This window comes from Ranitomeya variabilis, chromosome 3 (genome assembly GCF_051348905.1).
Source record: "Ranitomeya variabilis isolate aRanVar5 chromosome 3, aRanVar5.hap1, whole genome shotgun sequence".
Classification (NCBI taxonomy): domain Eukaryota; kingdom Metazoa; phylum Chordata; class Amphibia; order Anura; family Dendrobatidae; genus Ranitomeya; species Ranitomeya variabilis.
Window position 1 is genome coordinate 430893633 of NC_135234.1, and position 12028 is coordinate 430905660.

Below are 12028 nucleotides of genomic sequence, written 5' to 3' on the forward strand. Positions count from 1 at the left end.
TTCTGCTGCTGTAGCCCATCTGCCTCAAAGTTCGACGCACTGTGCGTTCAGAGATGCTCTTTGGCCTACCTTGGTTGTAACGGGTGGCGATTTGAGTCACTGTTGCCTTTCTATCAGCTCGAACCAGTCTGCCCATTCTCCTCTGACCTCCTGCATCAACAAGGCATTTCCGCCCACAGAACTGCCGCTCACTGGATTTTTTTTCTTTTTCGGACCATTCTCTGTAAACCCTAGAGATGGTTGTGCGTGAAAATCCCAGTAGATCAGCAGTTTCTGAAATACTCAGACCAGCCCTTCTGGCACCAACAACCATGCCACGTTCAAAGGCACTCAAATCACCTTTCTTCCCCATACTGATGCTCGGTTTGAACTGCAGGAGATTGTCTTGACCATGTCTACATGCCTAAATGCACTGAGTTGCCGCCATGTGATTGGCTGATTAGAAATTAAGTGTTAACAAGAAGTTGGACAGGTGTACCTAATAAAGTGGCCGGTGAGTGTATATATATAATGTATATATAAACATGTTTCTTACTCTTTTCTATAAACATTCTTATAAAAATCAGCTAGAACCTACTTAGCACTAAAATCAATGCAATCTGTTCAATAATGTGTCTGCCAGGGTTTTGGGTTTTGGCAGTTATAGTGTGAAATATTCAATGCTACTTTGATTTCCAATGTCTACAACCAGATGCCTTCACAAAACTGCAATGTCACAATTTCAGTTTGCCCAACCTAAGATAACACTGGTCTACAAAAAAAAAAGAATTTTGGCATTGACTTTAAGAACAGTTTTAGACTAATTTGAGGGTGCTGAATTCAAATCTGATCTTATAATTTCTCTATCACATCACGTTTTTGCGCTACAGGTATATAGCCCATTTTCAAGAATTCCATGAGAAATATAAGTAGTGTATGAAAAGTGCCGGTTTATACGGTTCACTAAGGTAAATTTAGTTTTCATTTAGTCTCCCAATAAATGTGAGAATATCTTTGTTTTCTCTGAACATGCATAATTCCCATTTGTTATGATAACACCCTTGTTTTCTGTGCTACTGGGACAGTAGAGCTACAGCAGAGCATTGGGTGAAAACTGAATGGCCTCAGCGACAGAGTTTGGCATCTGGCGATAAGAATGTCATCCATGATTTCTCTAGTGGATAGGAAGAACATTGTCTTTCCTCCCTTACACATAAAACTTGGATTGATGAAGCAGTTCGTCAAAGCTCTCAATCACAGTGGAGAATGCTTTAACTATATATGTTCAACTTTTCCTGGTCTTAGTGAAGAGAAGAAAAAGGCTTGAATATTTGCTGGACCTCAAATAAGAACACTTATGAGAGACCCAAATTTTATCACATCAATGAATGAGACAGAAGAAAGAACTTGGAATGCATTTTGTAATGTGGCGCAGAATTTTCTAGGGAATAAGAAAGCAGACAACTACAGTATGAAGTGATTGTTGAAGAGCTACTAATAAGTCTGTGAAATCTTGGATGTAGAATGAGTATCAAGATTCACTATTTACACAGCCATTTGGACTTTTTTCCAGAGAACCTTGGGGATGTGAGCGAGGAACAAGGGGAGCGTTTTCATCAGGACATTAAAACAATGGAAGAACGGTATCAAGGCCGATGGGACTTACATATGATGGCTGACTATTGCTGGAGCTTGATGAGAGACAACCCAGAAGCTGTACATCACAGATCAGCCAAGAAAAGAAAGTTCAAATAACTGCCATTTGCCATTCATCGGTGTGCCATATACAGTATATGTGTTTTTATATTTTGTAGTTTAATTCTGTAAGTATATTTGATTTGCTATACATAGACTTTAGAAACATCGTTATGACGTTTGCGGGTCAGTGACGTCATCCGGGATTTCCCGGTGACCCGCATCGCCATATTGGCGCATGGAGTGATGCGGAATGTGGCGCCCTGCTGTCGCAGACATGCGCCACTAATTGGCAACTCTGCAGTGTATAAAGACGGGTGTTAGGGATGGATTCACCATGCGGGCCCCCCGAGGAAGCTGTGGGCGAAACGCGCGTTGGGGCGTGTTTATTCACAGATGGAGACAGAGAAGGGTAAGATCGGTACATGAGCATAATATGTTTTTGCTGCACTAAGGGGACTATGGGTCACTAGACTTTGGGATAATGCCCTAACATGTGTCTGCAGCGTTAGGAGGTGTGTGGCGATTCTCTGCCTGATAGTTGGGACTGGCATACTTCCGCTTTAAATAGGTAGATATAGGGATTCGCTACTATTCACATTCGAACTCATGTCCTTCTCCTCTCCATTTATGTGATAGTGGATATTGTGGTGCACCTTTTCCCTTTATTTTGAATATCTCTGTAGTTTGATACTTTGTATGTTATATTATATCTTGTTTTCTTTTTAGTATATTTAATAAACGAATATTTTATGAATTATTTGAGGTGATGTACTTCATTTTCTTGTGGTTATCTATACATAGACTTTGTAGTCTTTGTTATTCCTTGATTAAAAATATACAATGTAGTATCAAAAATCATGTGTTTTTATCATAAAACAGATAGGAGTAATTTTCATCAAAAATTGAAAATCTCGAAATCCTGATGTGATAGCCAAAAACGGAGTTCATATTCGTAATCAGCAGCCAAAATTGTCTTAAAATATGTTTTAAAATATTTTGCCAGAAAAATTGCGTTGACCAGTGTAATAGATCAACCTAAACAAATTAAAAAAAACAAAAGTGAATTCTGATTTTACCATAATGAAACGCTATTACTAATTTAAAACTAAGGGTACTTGTTTCTGAGGGTGGGGGAGGGTGTAAACCACAACCACTCTGCCATGCCTATGATATTTAAATAGCTGAAGGGGTTGTTAGGGTTTTTCTATATTATTTGTGTTTGGATCAAGACTGCAGAATGCTAACAATATGTAATATACTCCCTGTCACCATTCTGCACTGTTGCCTACATACCAAGTGTGGCATGGGACCAGCCTCAGTCCTATTTCTCGAGGAGAAGTATTGCTGATGGACTGATCACTATCATTTTAAACCCACGGGTTGTTGTTAATTACATTTTGAACTAACTCTTCTCTCCGCTATTGTGGACTGTGTGTAGTCAGTAACTGTTAAAGGGAACCTGTCACCAGGTTTGGCTGATACACATTGCGGCCACCCTCTTTCAGGGCTTATATACAGCATTCTAAAATGCTGTATATAAGCCCTAGATCTGACCGGTAAGAGAAGAAAAATAACTTTTATTATACTCACTTGGGGGGCGGTCCGGTCCGGTGTGTGACGCTCTTCTTGGTCCAAGAAATACAAAACCCGGCACTCAACTTTGTGGTAAGAAGGAGTAGATAATTTATTGTATCCCAAGACAATAAATGTTTCGGTCACACAAAAGGACCTTCGTGAGTAACTGTGAAAAGTACACGCACCAAATCAATCTATACAATCAGGATAACAAAAAAAGATATAAACAATAAAACCAAAGTATATACAAAACATATACATCAACCTGTGTACATGTTTATGGCAACAGGAGCATGTGTGTGAATAGTGCAAGTGCTGAAGAGAAACACTTATAGTGGCACAGTAACTGAAAAGAGGTGAAGGGTTGCATACCGTATACTGGGATAGAGGGTGAATACAGATGGCTATAGAGCCTGCCTACAGAATAAAATGCAAAGGCTAGTAAAGTTATGGGTCGGAATGATGTAATAAATAGAAAGCGCAAATGGATGTAGACCTACCAAATAATACCTCAAGTGTCACGCTGGATATTGAAAGAAGAGAGATTTCAGCCTGAAGGGGGTAAAATCTAATGTTATGGACCCCGGTACGGCTGTAAATACAAACGACTGAGTGTGAGGAGCAAAGTGTATGGTTACCTGTGGGGTAGCTGGCATCGCGGTGTCCACCGCTGTAAAGTAGGAGAGGAGGGGGCCGTACTTATAGTAGTCAGAGGCGGGAAAGATCAGCTGGTAACAGCTGTGTTGTAAAGACCGCGTGTGCGGCACATTACTGCCCAGCGTTGAGGCCGAAAATGACGTGTCGGAGCAGGCTGTGCGTGTCAGCAAGGGGCTTGCGCTCCACCGCCAGGTTGTGAGGGTGGGTGGAAATGACACGCCGGAATTACTATGCAGGTACCGGGGGAACAGATGTCCCACCGCCATATTAGAGGCAGGCATGTATCATAACCGTAGTGCGCATGACCGCTATAGTTCCATAGAAAGGAACAGCAATGGAAAGATAGTGTATAGGTATAGATCTACCAAGATAGGAGTGACTGTAGCAGGGCAGTGACAGCCGTGTGTACACTGGGGGAACTAGCGTATTACCGCTGTGTTAGAAAAGGACGAAATAAAGGGATCCCTGTAAAACGTTAACCCACTGTTAAACAGATATCAGAATGGATAAAAAGGTGTATTATACCCCAATGATATTGTGAGACGTGGAATGAAGATGTTGTCTGTAAATAAAAACCACAGCAGGGGGATGTGACTAATCCGGAGCAAAGTGATAACAAGTGGATAGGATGGTGCTCGTGATCCGTTGTGCTGACACATCAATATAGACGACTCTAGAGGAACAGAAAAGAGCAAATTAGTAATAATGCAAGATAATGGTAACATTTATCAAACAAACGCCATGAGTTCATAATCACGATTTAAGCCTTTAGGAGCGAGAGTTTCTAGAGTGTGAATCCAGAAGGCTTCTCTTTTGCACAGCAAAGTGATCCTGTCTCCACCTCTCCTTGGTGGTGGTACGAAATCTATAACTTGATATTTTAATTGGGAAACGGAATGACCTTGTGCGTGGAAATGGTGTGGGATTGGGAGGAGTAAATTCTTGCAACGGATGGTAGATTTGTGTTTAGAGATCCTGTCTCTAACCGATTGTGTAGTCTCCCCTACGTAAAGTAGCCCGCATGGGCATTTGATTAGGTACACAATGTAGGAGGACTCGCAAGTAAAAAAGTTATTGATGTGGAATGTTTTGCCTAATCTGGGATGTTGGAAGGTATTCCCTTTTTGTAAGTTGTTACATTGTGCACAATGAAGGCACGGAAATGTACCTGTTTTGGGACGTGATAGGAAAATTTGTTTGCATTTGTCATTTGACCCAATGTCAGCTTTTACCAAATTGCCTCTCAAATTAGGTGGTCTTCTGAAACACGGCAAAAATGGTTCCCTGAACTCCGGTATGTCAGGATGGCCTGTGGACAGGAGATGCCAATGCCTCCTGATGGCCTTGTGAAGAATGAAGGAAAAGGGGTGATAGGAGTGCACAAAGGGAATGCTTTTGCCTGGGTCCCTCTTAGGAGACCTAGGTGGAGGGTCCCTGGATTGTGCTAGAACTGTTGGTGGATAACCCCTCTTTAGGCTCTGCTTGGTCCAGCGTACTTATCTGCCCTGTAGAGGGCAGAGCAAAGTCCTGCAATGCGCAGGTGCTGGGCATCTGTGAACTTTCGCGGCACCTGCACACTGCTGGACTTGCTCTGCCTTCAACAGGGCAGATAAGTACGCCTGCGCAGGAGCACGATTCCGGGGAGCCTGTGTGGATGATGCAGAGATGCGTCATCCACATGAGCAGGAGGACGGCATCGCAAGAAGATGGGAGTCGCCAAATCAAGAAGAGCAACATCCATCGGACTGGACTGCCCCCATGTGAATATAATAAAAGTTATTTTTCTTCTCTTACAGGTAGGGTTGGGGGCTTATATACAGCATTATAAAATGTTGTATATAAGCCCTGACAGGGGTTGGCCATAACTCGTATCGGCCAAACCTGGTTACAGGTTCCCATTAATAGGAGTATTTGGTGTTTCAGAATTTTTGCTTGTTGGTGCAATTTTTATCATGTTTAGTTAAAAGCTACGTTGTCATGTGCCTTAAAAGATGCGGGTTCATTGCTGGAGCCCAAATCAAAGATAGGGAGGTGACCTATGACTTATACCACCTATAACCCCAATATGTCATAGGTCATAAAGGGGTTAAAGAGGTTGTCTACTACCTGCTTCTTCTTGTATTAAACAGTGTTTCATGTAAAATATAAATGCTATATACTCTCAACTCACATGACATTGACAATGTACCTTCCCATCTACCTGTTTTGAATTTATCTCCAACCGCCTTTTCATTTATTGACCACCCTTTAGGAGCTAGAGGAGGTCAGAGATATACAGAAAATAAGTAGATGGGAAGGTGCACTGAACTGTTTGGCAATGCCCAAGGTGCACAAACGAATTTGCCTTTACAACTGTCATTTTATTCTAACAGACTTCCTATAAACATTTACTGTATATGAAAAATAGACAACGCTTGAAATATGCTGCTGCTGAAGAGAAGTTATCAGCTTGGCTTGCACTGTTATTTTTGTACTTCATGGTGCTGCCATTTCATGATCTGATGGAAGACTTGTTAGGGTGTGTTCATATACTGCCTATTGTAAAACAGCTGCCATTGTTCTGCTGTTGCCTTCACTGTTCCGGCAGAGCAGAAAAACACAGTTCTTGTATGAATAAAATTAAAAGCTGCAACTGATCAATGATTGGCAGCAGTGGATAACACATAACCCACATTTAACCCACATTTGTTTTCTTACAACCCCTGCTACTCTTTTCATACACAAACACTGCCTTAATATTATTTAATTTCCTGTTTTCTTGTGCAGGGAACAAATGGATTGCCAGACACATTTACTGAGATGTTAAATGAAGAAAGATAATGTCAATGAGTTCAGCATATGAAAAAAAAATGCATAGAAAATTTTCCAAGTACAGAATACAGTGAGAATTGAATAAGAAAAGGACTATGTGCAGTAGTATACTATGAATCAAGGCTTCTTTCAAGTTTTTTCTATACTTCCAGTTACATCTGCAGTTCAGTGCATAGATTCTTTGTATTAGGCTGAGGATACCAAAGCAATTGATGCAGTATTTGCCTTTCATGCTTTAATGGAAGCATTCCCAGCAATACAAATAAATAACTGAGTTGTCCTCCTCCCTCATCTAACAGATACTTATTTATCAGTTTATTATATTACACTAGGAAAGAAAATAGAAAATCTATAGAGCCTGAGAGCTAGTCTATCAATTTCTACTGTGCAGTTGCACAGCATCTGCTTCAGAATTTTTGTTATATTTAATCAATATTTTTCTTACTCCCATCAAGATGCTGAAGTAAAAACAAATGTAAGGACTAACATATGAAAGAGAATTTTTTTTTGCATAAAACAATGTATGTTATTAGGGAAAGTTTAATCTTCTTCTCCTTCCAGCACTCTGTAGTTCTTCTCTTCCTTTCCATTAAACTCTCCTTAGACGACCAAGAACCTTCTCAATCTATCGAGATTTAGTCAGATAACACTAGACACAGACTGAGAAAAGGAAAACTGCACCAGGACCCCAAATGGACAAGGTACACACAAAGTTTCTACATGTAATATATCTAATATATATCTAAAGCTGTCTAAGCTTTCCTTCACATGTGGCACCCCAGGAGTCCGGTTGCCACAGTGGCATTGCCTCCCTCACAGGGAGGTGATGTCATGCCTGGAAGCAAGGAGGGGTCCCCTTACCAAGTAATAACAGCATTCAACACCTTCATGACTCCAGACCAGAAGGGGGAGCTCTAACCCCTGGGATTCAGGGGAGCTTCCCTATAAGTTCTGGCCTGGAGGTCAGTCAGTCTAGTGAGGAGTCTGAGAGTGAGAGGAGAGGAGGCAAGTCGAGAAGAACCTGGGGAGTGGAGCTGTAACCAGCTCATCCCAAAAGAGAGCGCTGACAATATAGGATGCCAGAGTCCTTGGCTGTGTGGGTGCTGTATGCCCCGACAGCCGAATCTGGAGGGCAGGGAACTGCAAGCTCCCTGGCTACACTGAATGCCTGGAGGCACCGCAGCAGATCAAGAGCCAGGGCTGCCAGTGAAAAGGCAGTGCTTATGATAGGCTCACGCTGTCTGCCATACAGGTTAGAAGCAACACGCAGGAGAGGAACTTGAGCAGAGCTTAAAGCAGCAAGGACCTAAGAGAATAGCACAGAAGGAAGGCCTCCAAACCCATCTGGCTAGGTGGATCTCAAGTTGCTTCCAGGCTATCCAGACCCCATCTTCACCTGTTACACATGCCCCAGACTGCACCTGCAACTAACAAGTAAAGGTAAAGGAAATTGTAGTCCTTGTGTCCTCCAGTCATTTCCCACACTCTCAGTTCTGCACCCCATCATCTACGATCCCTTATCAACTATACCGGTTGCCCTGGGGCCCTGCTCAACCTGTGGAAACCAAAACCATCCCAGCTGCGTCACCGTTGGTCCCAGCGGTCCCCTTAAGCAGGGTCGGCCATCCATTGCTGAACACCACAGGTGGCATCACGAACTAACTCCCTATAGTCTTTATTTCCCCTTCCTTTCATTAATTTTATTGGATGCCCAGGACCACGGACCGAGTCACTGCTGCCTTGACAATCCCCTTAAGAACCATCGGACCCAGCCCAGGTACCCATGGCCCTAGCGGGCGCTCCACACACGTTTGTGTTTAACCCCTTCCCGACATTTGACATAAGTTTGACAATCATGCGGGCACAGGAGTGGTGCTTGCATGATCGCCGCCGAGACCTCTGCTTCAGTAATAGCCAAGACCCATCTATCATTGAAAGCAGGTTACTTGGATGCAGCAGTGCTTACAATGAAGAGACAGTTTTACTTAACCAACACTATTTATTTTACTAACACAGAAGGAAAATCTATAAGTATATATTGTGACAGAGTCACTGGCACAGTATATGAAGGGAGATATGTGCCACTGTGCATACTACAGTCAGTGATTTAGAACCAGGGTATGTTTGCCTCCAGCATGCTACGTGCTGAGAGGTTTAATTAAAAACTGTTATTGACTGGTTTTAGTAGACCTTCATAGAGCGAGTGGGAGGAGGTCCGCCGTATCTTCACCTGCAGAGTCCTGACAGGACCTGTGTGATGTCAAGGTCATGTGATCATCACATGGTTTGTTAAATAACTGGACATGAGAGTCAGTCTGTGGTATGCCTTAGGAGATGAGGATTTCTCACGTGGCTCCCAGAAGAGCTAAGGACATTGTATGTGTTACCTGTGGGTGAAAACTGCAGGCAAAAGGACTCTTATGGACATTGTCTTTGTTTTACCGTTCTGCCAGAAAGGCTCCGTTTATTTTGCTGTACCCTGCTAAGGCTTTATGCTGTCCGTAATAAACCAGCAGGTGAATAACTATCAGAATCGTTCATGTGTCTACCTTGTGAACCAGCTGAGTAAGTCAACCCCTTACACGAACCACCTCTGCTAGGAGCTCAATTTGCTGTGTTAGCACCTCCTGCTGCTGTCGCTACTGCTGCTGCTGTTGTTGAAGATGCTGTGCTAACAGCTTATTTGTCTCCCGTTGCTCCAATTGCTGTTATTGACTGGCTAGCTAGTGTTGCTGCTTTACCTTGATGAGATGCTTCACAAGCGCCTCCATGCTGCTGGACGTCTCGTGCTCAATTACAGATTTCACCCAGGACATGCAGTTGTCTACAGCCTCTATATGTGTTCCTGAAACACTGCCCACATTCGAAACACCATGTGTAAGGGGTTGACTTACTCAGCTGCTTCTCATGGTAGACATAGGGACAGTTCTGGTAGTTGTTTACCTGCTGGTTTATTATGGACAGCATAAAACCTTAGCAGGGTTCAGCAATATAAACAGAGCCTTTCTGGCAGAACGGTAAAACAAAAATGAAGACAAAGTCCATAGGAGTCCTTTACCTGCATGGTTCATCCACAGATAAGACAAACAATGTCCTTATCTCCTCCGGGAGCCACGTGAGAGATCCTCCTCCCCAAGGCATGCCACAGACTGACTCTCATGTTGTTAGCACCATGTGGATCCCTGCTCTGACAGGCAGGGCCTCCGGTGTGTCACTTCACTCACCCGCTCTGCGGTCTGTTCTCCACTTTCTCGTGCTATGCACGCTTCCAACAGAGCTTCCAGCTGGACCTCTAGCTATGTCCTTACAGCATGTGCGCATGCTCCTGCCCTCTTAAAGGGCTAGCGCATGCACTTGCTATTTCCTCCCCAGCCAGTGGCTGTGAGGCAGTATGTATATATTGCTTCCTCCCCACTGGGGAGGTGCCTGAGCAATCTTCCTGTTCTGCAGTCTAAGTTGCGTAAGGCTGCGTACCAGTCCTTGATGCAGTCTGGTGCAAATCCTGCCTGCTGCACTCTGATGCAGATCCTGCCTGCTGCACTCTGGTGCAGATCTTGCATGCTGCACTCTGGTGCAGATCCTGCCTGCTGCACCCTGGTGCAGATCCTGCCTGCTGCACTCTAGTGCGGATCATGCCTGCTGCACTCTGGTGCGGATCCTACCTGCTGCACTCTGGTACAGATCCTGCCTGCTGCACTCTGGTGCAGATCCTGCCTGCTGCACTCAAGTGCGGTTCATGCCTGCTGTACTCTGGTGTGCATCCTGCCTGCTGCACTCTGATATGAACCCTGCCTGCTGCACTCTGATATGAACTCTGCCTGTGGCACCATTCTGTCTGTTCTTCCAGGTCCAGCTGCCGAGCGTCCATTGGTCTGTTCTGGAGTGGCACCTGGAGTGCATCGGGAGCCAAGCCTAACCTCACCATCAGAGGCTGTAGTGAACAGTCCAGTGCTCAGTTTCGCTCCTCCAGGCTCTCGGCGGCCCTAGGCACAATGGTTCCACAACCACGTCCGTGACACATGATGTGGTGGTGCACCATCTTGGGTGTCAGGTCTGAGCATTCCTAAATGAACAGTTTCCTAGAAAGTGGATTGGTCATGGTGGGCCTGACCTTAACCTCATAGAGAATCTATGGGGTATTGTCAAGAGAAAGATGAGAGACACCAGACCCCACAATGCAGATGAACTGAATGCTGCTATCAAAGCAACCTGGGCTTCCATAACACTTCTGCAGTGCAACAGACTGATCGTCTTCATGCCACGCCGCATTGATGCATTAATTGATGCCAAAGGAGTCCCGACCAAGTATTGAGTGCATTTACTGAATATACATTTTAGTAAGCCGACATTTTGGATTTTTTCAAGCGGTTCTTATGAAGTACTCTAATTTACTAAGATAATGACTTTTGGGTTTTCTTTGGCTGTAAGCCATAATCATTAACAGAAATAAACACTTGAAATAAATCACTCTGTTTGCAATGACTCTATAAAATATCTGAGTTTCACTTTTTGTATTGAAGAACTGGAGTAAATTAATTTTTTGATGATATTCTAATTTTGTGAGATGCACGTGTGTGTGTGCGTGTGCGTGTGCGCGTGTGTGCGTGTGTGCGTGTGTGCGTGTGTGCGTGTGTGCGTGTGTATATAGACATAAGTAATCACTGTATGACGCTTTTCAGTAACAGGATCAATGCAGTATATTATGGCATGGCAATGAGATTGGATACAATATCTATGCAATTCTATTGCAACCAAAATTAGCAAATTAGGGACCTTTCAAACATAGCATTTATTAGTGAATTAAAATATACAGACACAACAACCATAAAAGTCAATGTCCCTCAACAAGACACAAGACACCAAACATTAACCAAAATTGTCAAGTCAAAGGACCGGCTATCATAGAACCACCAACACCAGTAACACTGGCAATGTAGTAAAAAATATACTAAATGAACCAATAGGGCCAGAGTTGTATATGTATAGAAAAAACAAGGAACTCACATTGCCCCACATACGATGAAGATCAATATTAAGGAATAGGAACAATCTCACCCAAGTGCATGTTCACACTGGCCACTGAACAGAAAAAACAAACAAAACAGAAACATAATGATTAAATACCCTGCAGTAAATAAACAGAAAAGTTTATGAAAATAAAGTAGGGTACTTAGGCTACTTTCACATTTGCGTATCATCCGCAACCGCCAACGCATGCAAAAACGCATGCAAACATCTGATAACGCAGCGTTTTTTATCCGCATCAGCTTACGCATGATGGTAAAATAAAACGTAGTGCTTGCATGCG